Below are 27,552 nucleotides of genomic sequence, written 5' to 3'. Positions count from 1 at the left end.
AATTTTTGAAACCCAGAAAATGTAATTAATTATGCTACAGCCAAACTACCCAATATTCTCTTTACATTCTTTCCTCAAAAGTTACTTTGCCTCAAATTCTTGAGGTTAGACTGCATCTCACTGACTTTAGGCTTCTAAAACACATGCAAATACCTGGGACCCACTGGGACTTCTTTGAGTCAAATAAAAAGTAAAGCTAAAGTATATAGAAGTTATTCAAATATATTCAAACTGTACAGATTCCCAGTGGATAGCTGGTATCAAGGTAGGAAGAAAAAGATACAAGAAGAAAAAGATATCACAGAACTCATCATAGGTTATCACAATTATTGGTATATAGTCTATACTGTCATACAGTAGCTTCCCCAATCTCATGCATAAAATTACCAGAAAGAAAGAAAAGTAAAGGAATAAGGTTTAAGGCTAAGTCGCCTCACTGTCATAATCCTCTATTCTAGTATTCTCAGAAGGATCCCATTTGTGATACACAAATTGCAGCCACATTTGAATGGTTCACTTCTTGCTCTATTCTGAATGACTTTCTGTAAGCCCAGTGTCTGTTATTTCTCTTTCAAACTGAGAAAGTCTGTTCAGTAAATAGTATCTCAGTTTTACTATCCTTTTTTGAACAGATAACATGTCCTTACTACTCTCCTCTCGTAAGGCAAGCCATCTCTGATATCCTGGAAGATTTGTTCTCTTCAATCCTGTTATTGGGGTTGAACCTTATGATAGAAGGGAAGGGAATTTGGTGCCACGGTTGAGTGTCAGAATATGAAGCTATATTAATATTTTAGGGGAGTAGTTATGAGAGGACTTTTGTTGCGAGCACTTGTGAAGACTCTGGGATCAATGTTGGGTTAAGATTTGTGATGGGTCTATCGGTGACATAGTCACAGCTCTAAGCATATCCCTGGATCTTTGGATCCCAGAGGAAAGTGTTGATACCCCCTCAAATTTATGTAAAATAACCTGGAAAGAACTCTGTAGCCCAGAAAGGGCCTAAAAACCCAAACTACAGTAAACAGTGGTGAAAGGGAGCCTACATGGACAAGAGAAGGAAGCATACATGGACAAGAGAAGGAAGCAAATTATATTACTCTATATTCAATATTCTTTATTTCTCAATAACTCTTCCAAAATTATTTTCACAAAAACTCAAAACTTCACTCCTGATCCACATATTCACTCAAGACACCATGCTCTCTTCTTCAGTTGGACTGTGCAGTGACCACTCGGTCCCATTCCTATCAACCCCATTTTGTGTCATACCCATTAGTTGTTACTTCCTCTTTCTGGGGAGTTCCTTCCACTGATATCCTTACAGTATGCTCAATCCCATTCAGATTTCAGCTTGTATTATCCAAACCCAGAGAGGCGTCCGTTCTCTTCCTGGCTGACCAAAATCTATTCTTTTCTTCTTACTCTGTCCTATTGTATGATTTAATTTTCTCCACAGCCGTTTCATTATTTAAAATTATTTTTGTCATTCATTGCCACATTATTTCCTCTTTTCCCTACTTTTCGATATTTCTAAATATTGTTGTGCTCTGTGATTTGACCTCAGTTTTCTTCTGTTTTTTCATTGTATTCCTCTCCCACTCTAAAATATGTTAATTATTCAAATCAATTTCCTACATTTCCTATTTATTTCTGTATAGCCAGCTCTAGAATAGTGTATATCTGGCACATTGTAGGCACTCAGCAAATATATATATATATATATATATATATATATATATTTGAGTAAGGTGAATGAATACTGAGGCCTTTTGATCTTAGTTCATTAGAATGACTAATTTCAGTCTTTAACTTGCTGCAGATCTTCACCTATCTTCATCATTCTTTTCTTCTAAGAGAAAAATTCCCCTCCCACACCAAGGCTGAGATCTTCTGGTATTTCCTCTGTCTATTCTCATTTCATTAGCTTCGAGATCTAGCTCATTGAATTATATTCTATCTTAGTTTCAGTTAATGTTTACATTCACTATTTTTTTCAGCCTACAAATATATTCAAATCAAAAACAAACAAGACCTTTCCCTTGTTCCTGCCATTTTCTCACGCTAACATAGTTCCCCTCATTCTTTTTGTGGCTATACTTATTGAAAGAGTCTTAACATTTGACCTGTATGTCAAGCTCGAGCACTGATTCTGGCATTTACCAAACTTTTTATTCTCAGATTACCAGTATTTCCTAGTTATTAAACCCAATGACTTTTTTCAATTCTTATCCTCTTTAACCACTCTGCAGCACTCAATGTTCTTGTTTGTCTTTTCTTTTTTGCAACTCTTTTGTAAGTCGGTTTCTGTGATACAGTGTTCCTATTTTCCATCCACATCTAGGAATTCTCTAAATCTCAATCATTGTCTCAGTTTCCTCATTTTACCTACAAAAAGAAGGTGTTCCTTAAGAATCCCTTTCTTCCAATGACAAACTCATTTGATATCATGGTTTTAACAATCAGCAATGGGTTGGTGATTCATAAATCTGCAGTTTGACTTTTTGCAGAGATCCAGACCCTTACTTCCACTGCTGAAGTTTTTAACCTGAAGTCCTTGCCATAACCTCAAAGTCAATATTTCTGAAATGAAACCCATCATCATTTTCCCCAGACTTCTCCTTCTCACTATATACTGGTGCCCCTCTATCTAGAGTTGCGAACTTTGGTGTTTTCTTTTATCTCTATCTTTTCGTCATTTCCATATTAAATTATTCGTTAAACCCTGTTTATTCTAGCTCTGTTACATCTATAACTCTCGTCTGTGTCTCTACATTTCTATCGCTACTGCTGTGTTCAGACCGCGGTACTGTTTGATCTATGCATGATTGAATCTGTATTACAACTGCTTTTTTTTTCAATCTGTATTAAAACTGCATTTTTTTTTCATATTGTAATGTCGCCTTTCAACCACGTTGCATTCTGTTGATGGCTTAACTTTCTTAAAGCACAGTATTGATCATGTTGTAAATATTAATAGTAATAATAGTGAAAAATTATTGTTGACTGCATGCTAAGCACCATTTTAAGTGCTTTATAATTAGCCCCCATACAAATCTTATAACGCAGTCACTTTTAATATCTTCATTTTGTGGAAGAGAAAACTGAAGAATAAAAAAGGTATGTAAGTAATATTCTCAAGATCGCACAGCTGGGCAGTGTTACATGTGGTATTTGATGATTTTAACAACACACAGAACTGCATTGGTCATAAAATCGGAAAAGACTCTTTACGTCTACACAGTGACCATCTGTGACTTTTATTTAATTCACTCTTTCATAATTGAAAAAAATTCAGCCTTGTTTAAGCAATATCAGTCATATAACAGATTTTATGTGCTAATGAGATATGATTTTCCATTTTCACATACCCTAAAAATATATATATAGCCATCAAACCAAAAAATGTTATCAGTGTATGACCTAAAATCATATTGCACACCGTATTTCAGGACGTGCTTGTCTGCAAAACAGTTATAATTGTTATGCTGCTATGCATTTTTTGTCATTCGTATTTATTAATGATGCAATTTTAACTTGAATATGTAACTTTCCCTCACTTTTATCCTTTATTGTCTCATCAGTAAAAGTAAATAAATGAATAAATTACAGATGAGTAAATGCGGTTCCTCTTTCCTCTGTATACTTCATTCCTTCTGGACTTTTCTCTGTTTTGTTTGTGCTGCCTCCTTTTGAATAGCATGACCTGAACTTCTGAATACATCAAAATTCTGTCTTTTCCACTCATGAAGACTCAACGAGGTTGTATATTGCTGTGACTTGATGGAGTTCTGTATTAGAAACCAGTGTTTTCCATAAGACCCTTCACAATGAAGAAAGTGAACTGTTCAGTACTATAACGGGTGGCCACACGTGGTTACCGGGCACTTGAAATCTGGCTAGTGAAACTACAGAATTAAACTTTTAGCGTAATTTAATTTCAATTAATTCAAATTTAAATTTAAAAAGATACATATGGCTAATGGCTTCTGTACTGAATAATATAGCTCTAAACTATCAATGAAGACATTGGCATTGCTGAATGACCAACGTATTCTTAAAATTTATATTATGGTAGCATACACCTATCTTTTCTTTGTTACTGTTTATAATATTCTGAAGGAAAGAATTAGCATTTTATAATTTTTCTGTGTGTCCTAGTGCATCTTGCACATTTATCTTTGTTTAAAAGTACACAATAAATATTTGTTATGTAACTGAATGAATGGATGACTATCTGTTAACTTTGTTTAACTGTGTTAGTATTAGTGGTATCAAAAGCTGCTCCATAATTTTTTTCAAGATAATAACAAACATAAAATAAATGCTTATAATAAAAACTTGGCTTCATCTTTGCCAATATGATACCTTAAGGTAAAATGCTTTCATTTCATTAATTCATTCACGTTTTGCTTGGCATTGCTAGACATGAAGACATGAAAATCATCTTTTTTTTTTTTTTTTGGTTAATGATCTCAGCTCCAAAGTCAATCTGACCATACGGCTCCAGTTTTACTAGAGCTCAGTCAACAAACCCTGAATATGTTAGCCTAGATTCACCAGTTTTAATCGGCATTTTGCACATGGAAAGCACGCCGCGTGGCACAGACCCTTGGGACACTTGTTTCTTTCTAATGGAACTGCCTGTTTCTCCCTCTGCTGGTTTCAGAATAAACGCCTTGTCAAAAAAAAAAAAAAAAAAGAATTAGATTTTGACAGCTTATTTCTATGGTTAATTGAGGTGGTAGATATACTTGACATTTATCTAAGTGCAGAGTAGAAGATTAAGACATATTTTCTACAGGCATTCTCTGTTTTAGAGGAGGTCACTTTCTGGGGTCCTTTCAATATGCCTGTGCAATTAATAGTAGTGATAATTCTGCTTCATATAATAATGTCTTTAAAGTTCTTTCAAGCTGACAGATAAAGTTTTATTTTTGTAGGGTCTGAATTATTTGAATCTTCTTCAACTCCACCCTCTAGGATTTCCCTCCTTAGTCTTGTGAATTAATATTGACTGAAAAATACAAAAGATAATGTACAAACCCACTCAGTTTAAAGAAAATAAGGGAAAAAGTCATATCTGAGATTACCTTAATTATTGCCCCTAAATTTGTTAGGGCAGGTCCTAGCATTGTTAGGTCAATCATAACAACATTTGATTTTTGTGTATTAAAAATTCTTCAGCATTTAGTTGCACGTGTTGTCATTGCTTTGTAATGCAGGCTATTGTTTTTTATTTTTCAGAAAGATTTTATTTTTTAACATGCCAGGCTATCTCATGCAGATATCAAATAACTTCCTCAGAAGTGATTCTCATCATCTAATTTAATGTTAGATACCACTTATTATAGCCACCATATTAAATGTTATATTATATTGTATATATTATATTATATTGTAAGATTCCATTTCAATCTGTAAAACATTTAAGTAAAACTAAAAATGTTGTAAATGTATAGACTATCAATTTGTTAAAAGGTTGACAAAAGCATACATGCTTTAAAAACTGTTAATGCAATTCTCCATTGTTATAAATGTGAGAGGTATGAATTTTTATTGGGAGAAGAATTAATAGAAATAAATTAGAAGGTTAAAAATCTATTTAAAAAAAGCAAAAATAATTTTTACCTAGAAAAGGTAAATCTCTTCATTTAGGCTAAACTACAAATACAGATAATAGTTCAGGATAACTAAAGTAACAACGCTGAAAGAAATAAGGTGTTTGCAATGTAAGAGCCAAAAGAACTAGCCAAAGAGAATATTAGATTATATCAATAAATATTAGTGGCTCACAAAAAGGATCTTACTGCAAGGGCACAAACTATGTTTTAATGTTTAATTTTCTTAAATATTATCTTTGATTATATTTAATATTTCTTAAATGTTATATTTGATTAGCTTAGAATATCATTTATTAAGATCACTAGATCAGTAGCACTTTTAGGAAATATTTATTTAAATGACACTAAAATCTATTCATAAAACTGTTATAGAAAAAACCAGCTATTTCTAGATACCACTATTTAGACGTTAAGGCTACAGAATTATACTTTTGTTGACTGGGATTGCCCCATGTAAAACACAGTAAGGTAGATTACTGACCTAAAATATAAGTCAGAATTAAGACAAGAAAGGAACAAAACAACTATAAGAAATAGAAAAAAAATAGGTAAAAATGTTGTGTCAGAAAAAGAGAGTGAAAGGTATAGATCAATTATCTAATGATAAAGTTTTTAGGAGGCAAATGATTCATAGCTTTATTTTTATTTCTTTCACATGTTGATCTATCAAAACTAATATCTTCCGACTAAGTGTTTAGTTTATTCCTGCCAAGGAGCCTAGATATTAGAAAGTTTGGGATGATATATATTCTTTATACATGTGTAAACAGACTGCCAGTCAAATTGGAGATTAAATAGGTTCCCCATGAAAGAGGTTACTGAAAATGCCAGGCTCTTGCTTGTGGTTAGTGGAGACGAAAGCCCCTGAAGCAGGGAAAAACCTCAGTGACCTGCACTTATGCCAAGTTAGGGCTGGGATCTGGTCCCTGTCCTGAGATTAGGGTGTGGCAGAAGATTTGTTCATGAAAGTTACCACTCTTAAATGTACCTAGCCAAAAAATGTGTTTCCTGAGAGAAAAGTAACATCTGTTTGTAAATAAAGACCTGAGGTCTTCTCAACGGGCAGAGGACAATCAATAACTTGGATATTCCTCCTTGAAACTGCAATTTGGAAAATCGAGCAGAATGATTCTGAATGATTTTGGCCAAAGCCCATAGACAGGGATGGGCAATGAGACTCCTGAAATACAATTTCCTGTAGGAAAGGAATAGTATGGGCTGGCTCTTTAGATTGAATATAAGGTACTAACTATCACTGTTATTGTTGGAGGTGGGTGGTGGTGAGGTCTTACTGGCTATAAGAAAGCATGAGGCTATGGTGGGAAGGCCTTCATGGACTAACCTTGGTGCTGTTATGTGGGAAACAGCTGCTGGAGTAAGTAAGTGGTTCTCAAGAGGGTGTATCTTCAGACTCCAAGCATGGAGACCCATTGTGACTATCTTGGCAGATAAAATGAACATTTACAAGATTGGGAAAAGTAATTTCAGCAGCGACACAATTGGACAGTGAGAGATAATGACAGTAAAGGAAGACCAGGTGTGAGATTCCTATAAGATTGGTTTCAGAATAGAGCAAGATGAACTGTTTGGAAGGGATACAATGTTTATGGCATTAATTGTCATGATGGTTTCATGGGTGTATGCTGATCTAAAAATGTATCAAATTATATACATTAAATATCTACACCTTTTCATGTGTCAATTGTACCTCAATACACTGGGTTTTTAAAAAAGAACTTAGAAGATAACTTGTTCTAGCCAGATCAGCTATGAGTGCCTGTTCTACTCATTCCAAGAAAAGTGACCACAGGCCACCGCTTTTACTGTAGGCATATTCTTTGTTCTCTCCCAAGCTGCTTCTTCACCCAATTTTCCTGCAGCATGAAGACTTTCTCTGTATCCTTTTCGATCTAACTTGTTCAGTTAGTCACTACTTGGTGTAGGATATTTCTTCTGAATATGATTCTTAGACTAAGCCATCTAGGAGTTGTCTTTTTACAAAGAACGGCTACCTTTGAGATAGAAACTGATCCTGGGTACAATCCTCTGTAGTCAGGACATCAGTATTGAGGAAATGAAGGGCAGATGGTCCCAATAAATTTGTGGCATGAGTTTGTGATGGAGTCAGAAGAGTGACACTGCCTCTGCCCTAACAGAATGGGGAAGGCTAGGCAGAAGCTGCCAATAGATGGGGCTTAATTAAGACCTGTGGAGACCTCAAGCACTGAGAATGTTATGGTACTTCTGAATGAGCAATCTAAATATATCAATCTGCAAAATACATATACAAAAGTCCAAACAAGTTCTGATTTTTCCTGTATAGAATTTTTGTTTTCTTTTTCTTTTTGGCTGTTGTGGTTTCTATCTTGCAGGCCCCTTTAGCAGCTTCTTCGTTTGTCCATCAAGAAAATATTTTTGGACAAAAACAAACCTGTAGTTGGTTGGAAGCAAGGCATTGGGCCCAGTGATAAAGATCCGAATAAGGAAGATGCAGAAGACATTAATCATAAGCTTATCAATGCCCCTAGGAGATCTGTCCCCCTGATTGAAGCAACTCTGACCTTTGGAAGTTCATATCCAAGAAGTATGATATCAATCTTATTTTTAAATAAATTAAAAATTTGATTGCTGACTTGGTTCACTTGTGCACAATGCAAATCTAACCTTTTTGGGCACATTATTATTTAGCTCTGAGTTTCAATTTTCTATAAGAGTGAATTGCTTGAATGAAAGTACTGGATAAAGTCTGGAAGCCAGTTTCTAATCTCACATTTCCTGTTGATTAACTCTGTAGCATTGCACAACAGTTTACATTGTAGGTCAACAAACTAATCTCAGGTTTCTTCTCCTTCTCCTTTTCTTCCTCCTTGCCTCTCTTCCCTCTACTTATTTTTTTTTTTTTTGTCTTCGTCTTCATCTTCTTCTTTTTTAGAGGTCCTGTAGAAGATTAAAAATAGGGCTCCCAAAGGACTTTTCTGGGCCTACCCCTTAACTCTCAAATCCAATGGGCACTAACAAATTTCTTAAAATAAAAAATATGAGATTATGTAGTATTGTAGAAACACTATGGACATTGGAGTTGGGCAGACGTAATCTCTAATCTAAAATCCATCGTTCACTGCTTGTGAAATCTTAGGCAATTTTATATCTATCTTTCTGAGGTCAGAAAATTTATTTATGAAATGATGATGACAATGCAGTTGTGAGTATTAATAGAGGTAATGTATATAAAATACCCAGCACAATGTTTGGTGCACAGCCAAGTCTTCATTATTTTTAGCTCTCTTTCCAGATGGATACCCAGGGAGCCACTTTACTGTGTACTCATCAGCATATGGCCTAAGTGGCATTTATTGTGCTTAGTTAGTCATAGGCTAGATCCTGGGAATTATTCATCATTTTGAATAGCCTGTGGACACCTGTTTCTGTTTCTTCTTATTCTTTAGTTCTGCCTTTGACCCTGCAGATTGGTACAGCATATAGAATATAATAACTTTTTCTAATTAGTCTTTATGTAGTAGTGCATTCATTAATTAATTTTGCACAGCAACATTTTCCAGAGTGGCTACCTTGTGTAGGATCTACTTTGGACTGGGAATACTGTGGTAAATAAGATAGATAAGTCCCTGCCCCCATGAAAATTACTTTGCACAGCAAACCAGGAAACAAATAGTTAAACAAGATAAACACTGTGAAAAATGCTAAGAAAGAAAGAGTAGATGCATCTAGAATAACTGAAAGTCGAAAAGGGCCACTTTTTGATTGGGTGGTCAGGGACTGACTGACTTTCTCTCTCTCTTTCTCTCTCCTTTTTTTCTTTTTCTGAAACCTGAAATTAAAAAAACAAAAAACAAAACAACAACAACAACAACAAAAAAAAAAACACTGGCCATGTGAAGAGCCAGGGAAAGAGACTTGCAAGCCATGGGAATGCAAGTAAAAGGGTCTGAGGCTGGAAAGAACATGGCAGGAGTGAGGAGAAAGAAGGAAGCCGGTGTGGCTGTTGTGTAGTGACATGCAGTAGAAGGGAAGAGTGGTATATTATGGGATAAAAAGATCCTGGCAGGATCCATTTTTTCCCCCAAAAGCAATAGGGACTCCTGAAATCATTTCATACAAAGAAGTGATATTGCTCAACTTATGTTTTAAAAGTGAACAATTTTTGTGGCTATAGAAAATGGCCTAGAGTGAGAGAAGAATGGAAGGAGCGAGTCAAAACAAAGACTTGCTGCTTTTCAGGTGGGAGATGCTGATAGCTTAACTAAAATGGAGGCAACAGAAACAAGAGAAGTGATCAGATGGATAATATATCTGGGGGTAGAATTGAAATGGCAGCACAATAGACTGGTTGAAGGCAGTGAGGGAAATGAAGGGAATGAGAAAATAATTGTCAGTTTCTGAGATGTCAAAAATTGGGGAGAAATGAGAAGAGGGATCAAAAATTATTTTTGTGATGACGTATGTCGGAGGAAACTAACCTAGGCCATCCAAGTTGGAGATATAAAGTGGGCAGTTAGATATAGGGGTTTAGAACTGGGGAAAGGTGTCAGATGGAGATTTGGAAATAGCACAAAGATATTCCATACCATCAAATCACCTCAAGAGAGAGTTTAAGAGAAAGAGAAAAGGTAACTCAAGGCAGAATCCTGACACAATCCAGTAATTTCACATTGGTCGCAGGAGGAATAGTTAGCAAAGGAGACTGAACATGAAAGAGTTGTGAGGCGGGAGGAAAACTGGAAGTCTGTAGTGATATGGAAGGTGAGAGAGGAGAGGGTTTAAGAAGGAGGTATGGTGAACTAATGCTGCTGAGTCATTGTGTAAGAATAAAACAGAGATTCAATTGAATTTTTCAAATGTTTAGGTCTTTGGTGACTTGAAAATGAGGAATATAAGTTATGCTGGGCAGGTGGAAACCAGATTGGAAGAAGCAGAAGAGTAATTGGAGTAAGTGAAACTGGGGATGACAGTAGTAAACAACTATTAAAGAACTTTTTTCATTTTTCTTCTTTTCAAAATGGTTTGAAATGAGATGGTACCTGGAAGAGAACGTGGGTTCCTAAACGTCTGTTTTTAAGATAGATAACACTAGAACGTATTTATTGGTTTATTGGGAATTGTTGTTGACAGAGAGACAACAAAATAACTGAGGCCATTTTCAGGGAGTGACTATAATGACCAAACTTGTGTTCTAAACTGGGAGAGCAGAGTGTAAATATAGAAAGTGGGGACAAACAGAGTAACAGAATTGAGGCAAATTGGTGGGGTTAATCATATGGAGGTTGGATGTTATTGGGGGGGTACGACTGATAATAGAATGGAAGAAAAAAATGTGGTGGTCAGTGAATGAAACGTTAAATGGAGAGTTTTAATGTAGTAGAGTTGTTGGTAATGACAAATACCAGAGTTTGACAATGTAAGTAGGTAGCTGATATGGAGAAGAAGAAAAAGATGGTCGTAAGTGAGGAAGTCAAGGAACTGAGAGATCAGTTGTTAGATGGGCAATTCACATGAATAAAGATGTCACCACTAATAAAGCCAGGCATTGAGATGGATGGGAGATCTGGGATGGAAATGCAGTGAAACGGAAGTGAAAATCTTCCACCAATAAACAGTGGATGAGAAGTCACATGGAGATACAGGTCAACAGGATACATGAAGATGAAAGTGAATGGGAAACATGGACTCTATTCTCAATCTAGTCATTTTATACTTTTGTTGTTAATTTCAGCATTGCAACAACCACTATCCTTTAAATATACCTGACTGCAAACACATGCTGGTTTTTTTTTTTTTTTGAGATGGAGTCTCACTCTGTCACCAGGCTATAGTGCGGTGGCATGATCTCAGCTAACTGCAGCCTCTGCCTCCTGGGTTCAAACGATTCTACCGCCTCAGCCTCCCTAGTAGCTGGGATTACAGGCATGCGCCACCACTCCCAGCTATTTTTTGTATTTTTAGTAGAGATGGAATTTCACCATGTTGGCCTGAATGGTCTCGATGTCCTGACCTCATGATCCACCTGCCTCGGCCTCCCAAACTGCTGGCATTACAGGCATGAGCCAACGTGCCCAGCCAAACACGTTTGTACTAATCTATCTTCCTTACAGTTATGTGCTTGCATGATTGGCATTAACTTTTAAACCATTTTTTTATGGTAGTGCATTACAATTTTGTGTGTAGCTCATCATTACCCTAATAATCTATGGGATGGTACCAGTGTGTAAATTTTATTTCTTTTCCTTTTCTTCCACCTGGAACTGCCTTTAAAAGTATTTTAGGTATATTTCTGACATATAGTAAAAATAATATGTTTCCAGATAAACTGTAAACATACTATTACTATTTAGAGATAGAATCTTGCTCTATTGCCCAGGCTAGAGTGCAGTGGCAGGATCATAGCTCATTGCAGCCTTGAACTCCTGGGCCCAAGGGATCCTCCTGTCTCAGCCTCGTGATAAGTAGGCCTATAGGCTCATGCCATCACACCCAACTAATTTTTAAAATTTGTTTGTAGAGACGTGGTCACGCTGTGTTGCCCAGGCTAATTTTTAATTCTTGGCCTCAAACGGTCCTCCTGCCTCAGCCTCCAGAAGTGCTGGGAAATAAACATGATTATAATCCTCCTTTCCCATCGTGTTTCCCTCAATTCGACTGCTTAATTAACTCTTTCCTGCTTCTTTGTGCACAGAAGTCTTTATTTTTCCTTCCTGATGGCAATTCTATTACTTGACTTTCACTGTTATCATTTCTATTTTAGTTTCTAACAATTCCATGACTTCTTTGCTGATTACTATGTTTCATATAAATTTCTGATTAAATCATACACAGAAAACACTCACATACTATTATTGTCTTACATGAAGGAGTGGTCTTTTCATATCTGTATTTAAAAAAATAACTCTTCTAGTCATTTTTGGTGCTAGGCCAATTATGTTAATTAGAATATATTGAGCAAAGTACATATTTCCAGTCTCTGAACATATATTATTCAATTTGATCAAGCTTCAATATATAAAAGCTTTTTGTAAAATGTAGTGTCAAAATGTTACAGTCTTTGGTCAGAATCTTGGCAGATTAAGTCAATTAAAAAGGTCAAAATGAGGGTTTTTTATTTTACAGGAAGTGCAAATGTACAGAATCTATTATCTAATTAAATGAAAGTCTGTAATTCAATGTTAGGATAGAGAATATAAATGTATCCAAGTCAGGAAGTGAAAAAAGTTGGTTTATTAACAGTAATCAGATATACGATCGGCTGTCCAGTTCTTTGCCATCTTATTTATTTCCTTTTTCTGTTCTGGAAAACCTTCATATCCCTGTATAGATACAAATATTTTCTAGTTAGTCAAGCTGTCTGCTTCAATTTTTGGTTACTTGAACATCTGTCGAATTAAGGCTGTCTGTTTAGCCACAATGAGGTCTTCCATGGAAGTTATAGCTACTGTCTGTATTAGATTATTTCCACCTTCTGCTCGGTTTAATACCAAATAATAGCATCCATTGACTCACTCATTTAACAAATATTCAGTAATTATCTATTGTCTCCTTTTTGCTGCTTTAGAAAATGAGGATATAACAATGAACCAAATAGACCAAAAACCTCCACAAAATCCATAAACTCCAAACCACCTAAAAGCCCTGACCTCATTTGTTTATATTTTACTGGGAGGAGATACACCATGAAATAAATAAGTTATATAACTATATTAGGTGATAATTAGTGTCCCATAGAACAATAAGAGAGCACCAAATAGGAACGTTAGGAGTAATTGGGTAAAGCTACAATTTAAAATAGGGGATTCAGGAAGGAACTCACTGAGACAGTAACATTTAATTTAAAAAGCAAAACAAAACAAAACTATGCCAATGTGAGAAAATGAGTATGTTGGTCATTGGCTTAATGTGGTATTACAATGCTTCATCGGGAGGAATATTGTCCCTGGAAGAGGGAACAGCCAGTGTAAAAGCCCTAAGGCTGTACCTTGTCTGGCTGTGCTTGAGGAACTGCTAGAAAGCCGATGTGGCAGGAGAGAAGTGAGGTGGATGAGAGCAGAGGAGAATGAGGATGGAGACTTCAGGGGTGCCAGTTCATGGAGGGTCTTACAGGCCATCGTAAGGACATTGGCTTTTCTCCTTGTCGATACAGGAAATGAGTGAGCAGAGGAATAAGAATATCTGACATAGTTTTAGAAGAGTCACTCTGCTGAGAATAGACTGCATGGAGGTTCAGGGTAGAAGCAAGGAGTACAGTTAGCATAGGCAAAATAATTCAGGTTGGAGCTTCTCGTGGCTTTCACTAGTGTATTGGGGGCAAAGATGGTAAGGAGAGGTTGGATTCTGAACGTATTTTAAGGACAGAGCCAACAGTGGCAATCTATTACAAAAATACACGTTGGAGTGCATGGTGGTGGAAGTAAAGAGACTAAAAACCCTGTACTTTTTTTTTTTTTTCTTTTAATTGGGGAGGCATTTTTTTTTTTTTTTTTCTCCTAAGCAGCACAAGTGTTCTATAAAAGTAATGGCTGGGTTCTGTCCATTGGAAAGAAGCCATGTTAGTATACTTCCTTTCTTCCAAGAAAATCACCAGAATAGCTTGTGTAAAACAAGTACCCTTACAATGGTCTGGGGAACAGAATGTAAAATCAGCTTGCCAGAATCAGAGAACAGGCTTAGCTCTGAAGGTGGACGGGACTTTAGAGCCCCTTCATCTATGCCATGGACTTAAGAAGCATGAAAAGCTTCTTGGGGAGGAGGGTGGTTTGTGCCTGTGGAGGATGGTGTGATAAATTTGGATAAGTTCAAAATTATTTCAATAGACCTGATACACTTGATTGGAATCAAGTGAGACTGGCAAACAGACCAAAAGTCACCTTTACAGAAAACCTTACATGTAGCATTTTTGGGTTAAGCATTAAGCATTTTGGTAAAGGTTAAACAGCAGGTCATGAGATTTTAAAGATAAAAGCTCTATCCAACCCAGGATAAAGTTACTGCTGGAACATTCTCTGGCATAGTGACACTGACCTGGAACTGTTGAGAAAATGATGGCATGTATACGAAACAAAAGAGGTAGTCATGAAGTTTTGTCATATCTCATTAAGCCGATAATGTAACATCCAATGAGAGGTCTTCTCTGAAGGATGTACCGGTCACAAATATTTGATAAGAAAAAATATAGCAAAAGAATAAATAACTAAACCGACTGGGCACTTCTTAATTTCACTCTAATTCTCTGATTAAAAGTTGTTTGCTTTGTAGGTACATTAATTCTATTAGGTGTGAAGGTTTCACTTATTTCATGAAGTATTAACCAAGGAGTTCTTGAGCAATCTGAAATAATTAGTGCAGCAATATAAGTATCCAAATGTTTTTGCCATGGATTATTTTAAGGTCTTGGAACATTTAGGTTTCTGCATCATGTATTTTGCTTTTGACAGTGTTGCATATGTAGTATACTGAAGAAATCTGATGAATATATTTATAATGGTATTAATACAATTATTTTATTTTATAGATCCACCTAAAATGTAAAAATTAAAAAAAAATAGTGCTTATTTAAAAGGAAATCTTCCCATATGATTAAGAATTTGCGTTCTAGAATCAAACTTCCCTGTGTTCAACTTCAGCTATTTTCTAGCAGTGTGACTGGGGCAAATTATTTAATCTTTGTATACTCAGCTTCTGCTTAGGCAAAATGAGGACAATAATACTTAATAGGGAGCTGCAAAGACCCAGTGAAAAGTCTATGTTTATCTCTATTTCTGTGATGTGTACATACATATGTACATATTGATATAGAGATTTTTAGATACCCTGATATTAATCCCTAATTCATGATAAGAACTAAAAATGTTAGCCTTTGCCATTCTTGAAGATAATTTTTCAAACTATTATTTTTGTTTTTTGGCACTGTTGAATCACACTGTTTACTCATTTATTCCTGCAACAAATATTAACAACCTACTCTGTGCTACACAACGTGCTGGGTATTAGGCATATAGCTGCAACCCAAATGGACATAATACCTTTACTTACAGGTATTACAATAGAGAGCATAAAAGTAGTTAAAATATTTCAAAAGAAAATGCAAACCTGCAAAGTGAAATAAGTTTCTAAACATCTATATGCCAAGGTAAATCTAAGCTGCAACAGTTATTTTGGTGTTGTTCTTAAAGTTATATTTAAGATATGACTTCATGATTATGTGGGTCATAGCCAGATGAAGAGTGAAAAATAAAACATACTCCAGGCAGAAGGTGCAGCAGGGACCGAGAACCAGAGGCAAGAAAAATAATAATTTGTCTGAGAAACTAATAAACTCATCATGTTTGGAGTGGAAGCAGTAAAAGGGAACTGCATTTGATGTAGATGTAGAAAGTCATGAGACTGTGTACAACTTGGTAAGCCTCGTTGGAGATCATAGCTTGGGAAGTCATCGTAATAATTTATGGCAAGAGTAACATGATCATGTATGCATTTTAAGACAGATGACTCTGAAATTAGATAATGAGGTGGAGGAAGGCAGCTGAGTGGTTGCAGAGCAGAGGGAATAGTGAGAAGGTGATTGTTGCACTTTGTTAAAGAAATGGTGGTGGCCCGGTGCGGTGGCTCACATCTGTAATCCCAGCACTTTGGGAGGCTGAGGTGGGCGGATCAGGAGGTCAGGAGATGGAGACCATCCAGGCTAACACGGTGAAACCCTGTCTCCACTAAAAATACAAAAAAACTAGCCGGAAGTAGTGGCGGCGCCTGTGGTCCCAGCTACTCTAGAGGCTGAGGCAGGAGAATGGCGGGAACCCGGGAGGCGGAGCTTGCAGCTCAGTGAGCCGAGATCGCGCCACTCACTCCAGCCTGGGCGACAGAGGGAGACTCCGTCTAACAAAACAAAAACAAAAACAAAAACAAAAACAAACAAACAAAAAAAACAAAAAGAAGAAATGACGGTGTATTGATGAGCGCTTTAATGGAAGAAAATAGGTAGAACCAATAACTTTAGGATGTAGAATCAAAAGAATTTGTAGTAAGTTGGATGTGAGAAGGAAGGACAACTAAGGAATAGCTAGGAACATGCCTCAAATTTCCAGATGGATCATCAGAGATTGGTGTGCCATTTTAACAAATAGAAAACACAGAAAAGGAATAGGTAGTACAGGGCAAACTGAAGCAGTAGAAGATAATACATATTGTTTCAAACTGGAATTTGTGAAAGTGTTAGTGTCAAGTAGGCAGTTGGATATGTGGATCAGAATTCAGGAGAGAATTCAGGAGATATATGTGGTCTGGACATAGGCAAATTGTTATGCACCCTAAAATAGCTATTAGAGCCCAATGAAATGAATTAGATATCTATAGGGATAGAGAATAGGGTGAGAAGAGAAGGAGATGTAGGAGAAATGTTGAGAAATTCATTGACGGAAAATAAAGAACAAGCAAAGAAAATGAGGAAGGAATAGCCAGAGAAATAATGAAAAAGCTAACAGAATATGTGACATGAAAATTTAGTAAAGAGAGAGTTCCAAAAAAGGAGGAAGCAGCCAGCAGTTGAAATTCTTTCAAAAATTAAAGTAAGGTACAATAAATACATTGTAATTGAATTTCGGAGAGGGTAGGACATTAGTGACTTTGATAAAAACAGTTTCCCTGTACTTATGTAAGTTGAAACCAGATTGGAATAAACTGGAAATAAAAAAATGTGATGAATTGGAAAAAAGAGCAATTAACATGTTACATAAGTTTGGGTGGAGAGAAGAGAAATAGGATAATTAGCTGTGCTACTGGGTCGAGGAAAGATGCTTTTGCTTTATTTAATTTTATTAAGATAGGGTAATATGAACACACTTAAAAGCAGATGGGATGGAGGTTAAAAATGCAGTTGTGTTAGTTGAGAGATAGATAATTAACAGCACAAGGTTCAGGGAAGGGTGAAACAACTGGAATCTATCTGTAGAATAAAGGGGAGGATTGTCCTTGAAAAGGGATAAAGGGGAGTTTGCCCTTTGTATCAGGAGGAAAGGAGAAAGAATGTGACATGCTATCTTCTGTAGTGACAATCGAAGGGAGTTTCTCATATATCTGCAGGTACTGTGAGGTAAGATGAAGGATTTAAGGTTAAGCAGATTACAGAAGGTTTGATATAGTTATGTGGTAGAACGTGGAAGAAAGCATTTCAGGTAAACTTAGAGTCTTGAGAAATTTTAAAAGTCCAACTGAAGGCTATTACATTTTTTTATGTCAACTTGTGTAATAGATATTTCTCAATCTAGACTGTAAGCATAGAGAAAGTGCTTAGTGTATTCACCCAGAGTTAGGGATTTGACATGTATGCATGGGAAAAGGAATTTTAGGAGTGGATAGAGAGTAGTAGATAAGATAATTTGTTGAATCAAAGTAGACGGGGGAATATAAACAAAGGTGAAGTTGATATAAATAAATAATATAGACAGGGTGGATCAATATAGATAATACACCAATAAATGGATGTGTACATACACATATACATATATATGTACTTAGGGTAATGGTGTCATAGATTCAACAATATTTTAAAGACACAGTGTAAATGCAACAGCAGAGTAACATATACAAAATTTTAGAAGATTGTGGTCAAACTGAAATTTCTGAAGCAAGTTTTATGTGATTGCTTGGTATATTTTATGGTTAGACAAGTGTGTGGTTAAAATAAAATGGTAGAGAATGTCACTGGAGATGTAGAATTTGAGATGTAAAATTTAAAATGTAGAATTTAAAGCTGATAGTGCAGTTTGACCAGAAAGGAACAATGTGATCTGGGTACCAAGGTTATTGGTGAATAAGAAAAAATGACCAAGAGACTGGTAGACAGTACAGAGGAGGAGGAGGGTTGAAGAGCTGAAATGACAGGCCACAGATGAGCAAAGGTAATGGTCTGAAAGCAGTGTTAGGGGACAATGATGACAAAGACCCAATTCTACATAATTTCATGTGGTGTGAGGGGCAATGTGTGGCCTTTGCTTGAGAGAAATGTGAGGGACATGGTGTTCTCAGTAGATAAGCAGTTGACATTTAAAGTTAGAAGGTGTAGAGAGCATTCAGTAAAAATTTAACAACATAAACTGTGTATAAAGACAAGTGCATACACTTGTCTTATTTCTTTGGGATACTGGGTACATATAATAATATGTGTACATTCACCTTTGTAGCAAACTGCCAAGCTATTTTCCAAAGTGATTGTACCATATTCCATTACTAAATGAATTTATGAAAGTTTAATTTTATCCATATCATCCCCAATATTTGATGTTTTTAAGTTTTAGCCATATTAATGGATGGTGGTGTCTCAGTTTTAATTTGCATTTCTTTTTAAAAATTTTTTTGTTTTTTTGAGAAGGAGTTTCGCTCTTGTTGCCCAGGCTAGAGTGTAATGGCATGATCTCAGTTCACTGCAACCTCCGCCTCCTGGGTTCAAGTGACTATGCCTCACTCCGCCTCAGTCTCCAGAGTAGCTGGGATTACAGGTGTCTGCTACCATGACCAGCTAAGTTTTGTGTTTTTTAGTAGAGACGGGATTTCACCATGTTGGCCAGGCTGGTCTTGAACTCTCGACCTTAGGTGATCCACCCGCTTTGGCCTCCCAAAGTGCTGGGATTACAGGTCTGAGTCACCACACACAGCCTTAATTTGCATTTCTAAGATGGCTAATGATATTGTGCACTGCTTCACACATGTATTGACTATATATTTGCCTTTCGTGAAAACTTTAAGTCCTTTGTCCAGAGTTTTGATTGGATTGTTTTCTTATTGAGTTGTAATTGTTGTTTATATGTTCTGGATACAAGTCCTTTGTTCTAAAATGAAACAGACATGGGGTCTACTTGAGAGAGGAGAGGGTGGGAGGAGAGAGAGGAGCAGAAAAGACTACTATTGAGTACTGGGCTTAATATCTGGGTGATAAACTATAAACTACAAACCCCCATGACACATGTTTACCTATGTAATAAACCTTCAAATGTACCCTCAAACCTAAAACAAAAGTTAGAAAAGTCCTTTGTTCTGTTTACATGCATGTGTTCATTTGTGTGCATGTATGTTTAAGTATACATACTCATGCACACATGTATACACATACACACATACATAAAATTTTCTCCTAGTTTCATTTTGTTAATGGTGTAATTTGAATAATAGAAGTTTTAGATTTTTATGAATTCCAATTATCAATTTTTATGATGTTTCCTAAAACATCTTTGTTTATCCAATAATCATGAAAATTTCTCCTTTTTTTCCAAAAGTTTATAGTGTTAGCATTACACTTAATTCTATGATCCATTTCAAGTAATTTTTGAGAATGATATGAAATAAGGGTCAAATTTAGTGTTTTTTTGTAATGATTTCCAGTTATTCCAACATCATTTGGTGAAAACACTTTTATTTTGTTTAATGAACTTACTACATTTGTGAACATAAGTTAATCTTACCTGTATATCTAATTTAGAACTCTCTCTTCTCTGCCAGAGGTCTATATTCACTTTCAGATAATATAAATTTGCTAACTTTTTCTTTTTCAAAATTGTTTCAGCTGTTTAAAATCTTTTGCATTTTTATATTAATGATAAAATCAGCTTATCCATTTCTACAAAGAAAAGCTTGTTGGAATTTTAATTGAGATTGAACTGAATCTGCAGATAAATTTGGGAAGAATCAACATCTTAACAATACTGAGTCCACTAATAAGCTGAAATGGTATATTGCTCAACTTATTTATTTCTTTTTGTCTCATATATTTTCTTTGAGCTTTCAATGTACATGTCTTTCACATGTTTTGCTAAGTATATTTCTGTTTCACATTTTTATGTTATTTGAGATAACAGTATTGTTTATAATTTTTATTTTATAATCATTTATTACAATTGATTACTTTAATTGGCGGTTATATTAAACCAATTTTTTTTGAGTGTCTGCTATATGCAGTCGCTTGCTTTATCCTGGAATTACCATGATTAGTAAAATCAGAGGCCTTCTCTGCCTACAAGTTTACGATCTACGGGAAGAAACAGACATTGATGAAAGAGTCACACATTAAATGCAATAAAAGAGGACTACCTACTTCTTTAAGGGATATAATCAAGTAACTTAACCTTAGGAGGAGAGTACAGAAAGTTTTCCTGTGAAAATGCAAAGTGTTCAAGTCTGAAGGATGAACAAGAATTGACTGGGTTAGCGAGGAGTGAAGCACATTCTAACCACAAGAAGGAACATGAGAAATGACCCGTGGTGGGAGGAAACACAGTGAGGTTATGGTTCTGAGAGATGATCATGGTAGTTAGGAGAGAGCGAGGAGAAGCGCGTTGTTAGATTTTGCTGGATAGATACCTTAGTGACTAGATAATGATCTTGAAGCCAAGTCTGTATTCTAAATGGCTTTATGCAGGAGCATTAAGATTATAATAGTTACATTTTAAAAAGATCAATATGGCTGCCATGTGGAGAGTGGATTGGAGTAAAGCCATAGTAGAATTTGGGAGGACTGTTAAGATTAAGCGATAGTCCAAGGTGGTGGCTCGAACTAGCATGATGAGTTGGAAATGGAGAGAAGTGGATATATTCCGCAGGTAATTTAGAGAAAAAGTACTAACAGAGTTAGTGATAGCTTGAATATGGCAGATAAGGAAAAGGGAGGAGTTGAGGATGGCATCCATGTGCCAAATGTATGACAGTGATATTTTTAAGAAAACCAAGAGAGCATGTGAAATAGATAGATGATAAATGTGCTTGGTGCTCAGTAAATAGGTCTGAGTAGAAGACAAACATTTACTGCCCAATAGGGAATAGCTGTCAGGTGAAATCTTAGGTGAAGATGCAATGATTTTAGTAAGAATTACAGAAAGGGAGAAAGGGCCACTCTCAATTCTTGTTCTTCCTCTTTCTACTTCAAATATATTTCAGATAGAAGTATGTCAAGACTATCCTGTGCATCTTGTCTTTTCCCCCGGAAGTTTCGAATTTTGTCAGTTTTCTACTTTGATTTCTTATGTTTGTGCTACCTTTACAATAGTATACTTTAAATGCTGTACTTGTGACATTATTCATCTTTTATTAGTTTTGTCAAGTTCTATAAAGTTACTATTATTAACAAGAATAATGATGGAGAATAATTTGTCACAATGCTGATAATCCCTCATGTAACACTACATAATTGACAAATAACAGAGATTTATTGAACAAGCATCTGAGCTGTCATATTTACTTTTTAGTATATCACTAGAAAGATATAAAATATGAAAGAGTTTGCCTTAATTTAATAGACTGAGAAGAAAAATTGAAAATGAAATAGGGGTGATGTGTTATAGTATTTATATTCATAAAATATTAGAATTGTTTAGTGTATATAATATTATTGTGGAAAACCGGCCTTTAAATTATTTATTGTTATTACTAGGATATCTCCTATCTCTTTTTTTTTTTTCCAAAATAACATCACAGTTTGAGGCATTTTAAGTCCAGATAGTAAGTATTTCATTTTACTAAAAGTGAAAAGTAAAAAGTGTCCTGATAATACATAAATTGTTCATTCCCCTCTTAGATGCCATCTACTATTTTATTTATTCATAAAGCAATCCTTAATCTGGGAGCTGAGCCAGTAAATTGATTTCATTTTCATTACTTATAGCAGCTTTTTGGATAAGAACCATTGTTCTAACTAAGTAAAATTGGGTAACTGTTTCCTGACAACCTACAGGAAAAAATATGATTTCCTATAATAAAACACTGAACTACATCCAACTCGGAGAAATATACTGAATTCATAAACAGAAAATTAAATGCTTTAATGTAGAATGAATATAGACATTATGGCCACTGGAATTGTTCTTAAACTTGAGCTGCTATTACTTATGCAAAATGTCTATGGAAGATGAATGGCCCATTGTTGAACCCATCGAACAAAAAGCTTTGATTTCTAGCAGTGATTTTAATCAAGACTCATTATATGACTTAGAATAAGATACTAAAAAATTCCATGCTTCTGTTTTATCCTGTGAGCAAGAAAGAAAAATATACTTTCTCTCTGTCCTTGAACTCTGAAAGTTATAAAGAATATTAATGCTGAAGGACCCCACTAATATAAATGCAAAAACTTTATAATTAACAAAAATTATTTAAATCCATACACCAGTTAGATAAATTAATCCTGAAATAAATTGGGTGCGTATATACTTACAAATTCTTAAATGCTGTATATACCGAAGTATATGTTTCATCTTAACTAATGAAACTCTATCCACCCTGCGGGGCTTATTGTTGGAAATAGAGAAAGGTCCCATCTTGACAGAGAAGAGAAAGCATAGATGTCAGATATGAAAGTCAGGAGGCTTTATTTAACAATTACAAGATGAAAGCTAGTCTGACCATGAAGTCTTGAGATACTATAAACACATCTGGATTTATCTTCAACTAGGAGCCTTATATAGGGACACAGATAATTCATTATTTGTAGTTGTTTTTCATTCTTACACTTTGATGGCAGGGAATATTTATGTCTCTCTCAGTGCTAAAATTTGTGTAGCTTTCACAGTCTCTTGAACATATTAATGCTCAATAGATATCTGAGGAAGAAATAATATCAAACCAGATATCCACTCACTTATTCATAAATGATTTTTTACAGAAATAGTAACTATCTTAGGTTTAAGGGTACAAAGATGTATCAGATGCACATAAGGAGGTCTGTCAGAGAAGAAGGACAAATAAAAATATATAATTTAACAAAATATTAACTTAAAAGGGCATGAACATTGATATAGGTGGTGTTTTCTTAATGAGGCCATTTTCGAGGGGTGCATTCCTCAACAAAAGCATAAAGACTGAAAGTATTTTGGAATTCGTTTGGAAATATTATGTTACTGTGAATTCTGTTACAAAAGATTTTATTATTTTCATTCATAGAGCAAAATGATTGTCTGAGGCTTTATTGTTAACATTTTGAATACAATTTATTGACTTAAACATTTGAAAAAAATCATCTACATTCTAAAAATACGTATGTCACCAATATGAGGAATATTTAGAAATGATTATCCAGGATCAGTTGAAAAGAACTAGGGTAGCCAAACTCCTCACTCACTCTGCTCCTGCATCCAAGGTCGGACACAAAAATACAGACCAATAAGAGTTTAACTTTTATGTCAATCTTTCATTCATCCTTACATTTATTCATTTGATAAATGTTTATTAAGTGCTTACTATATGCTGGCAAGGTGCTGGACATTGGGCAGGAAATGATAAATAAAACTGATTCTTCCTGGCAGAAATATGGCAGGCACACAGGCCTGAGACTGGAGTACGGCTTCCTACTTCTTCCTTCACAAATTAAAGACAGCAAGCTCCAGGGTGCTAATCCAACTGAGCTGCCACTCCAACTGCATTTAGCGAAGCTGGACAAGAAAGGAGAGATGGAAAACCTGCCCCTAAATGAGGTATCCTAACCTCGTGCGTTTTCCAGTGAAGTGAATTACAAAGGCGAGTTCAGAAAGAAAAATGAACTGGGGAATCTGAATCTTGCCTTAAGGCATAGAACTGACTGAGATTAGCAAAATACCACCCAGAAATTACACAGAATGCACAACAGAATGAATACTTGAGGAATCAAAAAGTAAAAAGTATAAAACATTGTTATATAATGAATGTCATATAATAGAAGCGCCATAAAATGAAGCATATAATGAATATAATATTTGAGAGTAGAAAAGTAACATCTGTCCTTGTTTCAAACAATGGTAAATTACATACTAGTGGCAAGGTAAATAAATCCTAGAGAAGTCTTGGGTCAGCAATCTATTCAAGATGGCATAATTCAGACTTCAGAGAAATGTTATTTTCTGAGCCAGGCAGAGAAGGGCAAGTTATTTCATTCAGTATTTAACAAATACTTGCCAAGAATTGAATCCCTGGCAGTGATGAGACTGGTGTCCTTACTTCTAAAAGGGAAGGTTAAGCTGAATGATCCTTTTTAGTGTGAGCCACTCACTACATAATCTAATGCTGCGGGACATTTGGGTAGGTGGCAGCAATAGGAGCAAGGTGTAGTAGGCAGAATCATCCGAAAAGGTTTCCGTGTGCTAATCTCTCAAACCCATGAGTATATTATCATAGATGGCAAAAGGAACTTTGCAGATGTGATTACATTGAGAACCTTGAGATAAGATTATCCTGGATTATCATAGTGGACCTAATCTAATTGTATAGGCCTTTAAAATTGGAGATCTTTTTCTAGTGTGGTAAGAAGCAGGGAGATATGACTATGGAAGAATGGTCAGCAAGATGTAACATTGAAGGCTTTGATGATGGCACAATGGAACCACAAACTAGGAATTAGAGGTGGCCTCTAGAAGCTGAAAAAGGAGCACAGCTCTAAATTCACCTCGATTTTAGCCCAGTGAAACCTGTGTTAGAATTCTAGCCTAAAAAATGGAAGATAATAAATTTGTGTTATTCTAAGACACTAAATTTGTGGCAAGTTGTTATATAAGCAACAAGAAACGAATGTGAAAGTGTTCATATAAAGATAGTATGGTTCGTGATGCAGAGGGAGAAAAGCATGGAATAATCTGATGAATAGAAGTTACGGAATCAGTAAGAAAATTTGACTGAGGTGTAGGGTATGTGTAGAAGAATAACAGAAGATGAATTAGTATAAATAGGTTGAGTTAGGTTATTTTGGTTAAGGCCTTGAAATACGTGCAATCTTTTTTTATAATGAAAAATAATATGAAGTATCATATGTTATTGAGCAGTATATCATTTGTGTTCAAATATTAGTCAAAGTATTTAATATTATTGCTCTTTGTTTTTTGAGAAGTCATTAAAACAGAATTCACAAAAGTAAAATATAAGGCCTTATAAAATGAATAATAATATTGACTACTTACTTAAAGAATTAATTCTGATGATTTCACAAGAGCTTATGTCTTCTTTATGATTTTCAAAATAAGATTAACTCTGGGGAACTATCATTATTTAAATAAAATTATGACCATATGCATACATAACCTATATGATTATTTGAATTGCAACAATGACAATGAAACAGAGGCCTATTAGTTAATAGTCTTCAGTTCTTGTAGCAAATGTATGGCATCTTATAGAAATTTTCATTAAATTATAAAACAAAAACTTATCTCCTAGGGACTAACCTTAGAAGCTAGGATACCCTTTGCAGAAAATTTAATTCAGAACAGGTTGTGCTGCTATTACCATGGAAATATGAATGAGTAGATAAAGTAAGTCTTTTAGGAGAAAGATAGGTTTGTTAGGATTATCAGGCTCTAAATGGGGAGTTAATAAAATCCTCAAATCCTGCTGCTGTATTAATGAAAAAGACTCACTTGCAAAATCTCAGTGGGAAGTTATAATCTTTGCCATGTCTTAAGTAGCTAACTTGTCCAACTTCACAACTGAGTGTATTTAAATGGGCTTTTCTTAAGAAGGAAAAAAGAAGAACACGGGGCAAAAAAAGATGTGAGGGGGAGGAGGAGAGAATGAAGAAGCAAACAGAAGGATTTCCAAGGAAGCTAATATTTATAAAAGTGTAAATCAGCTTAAAAATCTGATTTATTAAGTGAGCTCTTTTGACCATGAGAAAAATGGGATGGGGCAACTGTCTTTCCTTCCTTTTGAAAGAGGTGCAATCTGCTATGTCTTTTTTTTTTTTTTTTTTTTTTTTTTTTTTGCCATTCTTTTGGCAACTTGTAGATATCATATATCATAACATTCCACATAGGGACAAAATGAGTGAAATGGAAATTTGTTAAGCTACATCACATTCGTAACCCAGTAACTGACTGCTTGGAAGACATTTATTTGAAAATCTATTTTAACTTTGGCTTTTAAATAAAATCTAAACAATGTTATTTGATTTTATGTTCACCAAAACAATGAACATTTAGAAAATTCTGGCAGCACCACGTGCTTGTGCGAATATAGAATAAAGGGAACTCTTGTATGTTGATAGTGGTTGTATAAATTGATGCAAGTTTTGAGAGCAATTTGGCAATATCCAGTTAAGTCGATCAGGATCCAGCATTCTGATTCTAAGTGATTCAGAATTTACTTCAGAAAAACTCTTGCATATGTGCACAAGAAAATATGCAGAACTATTCAATGTAATGTTGTTTATGGTAAAAAACTAGAGACAACCTAAATGTCTATTATTAAAATTGGATAAGTTTATGTACAGCAGTCACAATGAATAAAGAAAATCAATAGAAAAATGTTGAGAGAAAAAAGCAATCTCTTAAGAATTTACACAATATGTTACCTGTTATTTCAAGTTTGGAAATGTGAAATAATATATGGTGTGTGTAGACACACACATATATATATTTGTACATAAAGAGTATACTATATATTTGTACACACAGAGTATAAAAACAAGGATAGGAAGTATGCACTTCAACTTCAGAACAGTGATTATATCCAGAATGTAAGGGGCATGATGGCATGGAATAGAATCAATTAGGTTGCTCAAAAAGGACTTTGATCAAACCTTCATTTTTTTGATGTCTTCTCACAATTATCTAAAGAAATGTACTAAAATGTTTATTAAATCTGAGTGGTGGGTACAAGGTATTTGTGACATTGCTTCTGTATATTTTCAAATTCAAACCAATTTAAAATTAAAGGGCCATCTTTAATTATTTAACCCTATGTCCTAATGATCTCATGCATAATCTATAGTGGGTTTAATTTGTGTTATTTTATGTGGTTCTGTCAATCCTAGTTCAGTGTCAGAATCATATTTTTCACTTCAGACAATTTGCCTATATTCTTACCTAAATTGTATGCTCATAGCGCAGGAAGGCTTTCCAAGACCATCAGGCATTTTGGTGATCCATTTGCAAAACTATTTCTCAAGTGTTTAAAAATATCTATAAAACTAGCCTCTGCAATATTT

General features: G+C 35.1%; 1 protein-coding gene across 4 annotated transcripts in view; it reads left to right on the top strand.

Annotated features, from left to right (window-relative positions):
* The window catches only part of CSNKA2IP (casein kinase 2 subunit alpha' interacting protein), a 125,258-nt gene that overhangs the window by 34,560 nt on the left and 63,146 nt on the right, over nt 1-27,552 (top strand). Inside the window, exon 2 of one of the 4 annotated variants that reach the window (XM_031935028.1) lies at nt 23,909-24,076. The exons of 2 other annotated variants lie outside the window; for them this stretch is intronic. The gene's annotated coding sequence lies outside the window, so the exon portion shown is untranslated. Of the gene's footprint in view, nt 1-23,908; nt 24,120-27,552 lie in introns of all 4 variants that reach the window. One more of the 4 variants, XM_031935026.1, reaches the window with a different exon arrangement.

This window comes from Piliocolobus tephrosceles, chromosome 2 (genome assembly GCF_002776525.5).
Source record: "Piliocolobus tephrosceles isolate RC106 chromosome 2, ASM277652v3, whole genome shotgun sequence".
NCBI lineage: Eukaryota > Metazoa > Chordata > Mammalia > Primates > Cercopithecidae > Piliocolobus > Piliocolobus tephrosceles.
Note: the sequence above shows the minus strand (reverse complement) of the source record. Positions and strands in the feature narration are given on the sequence as shown.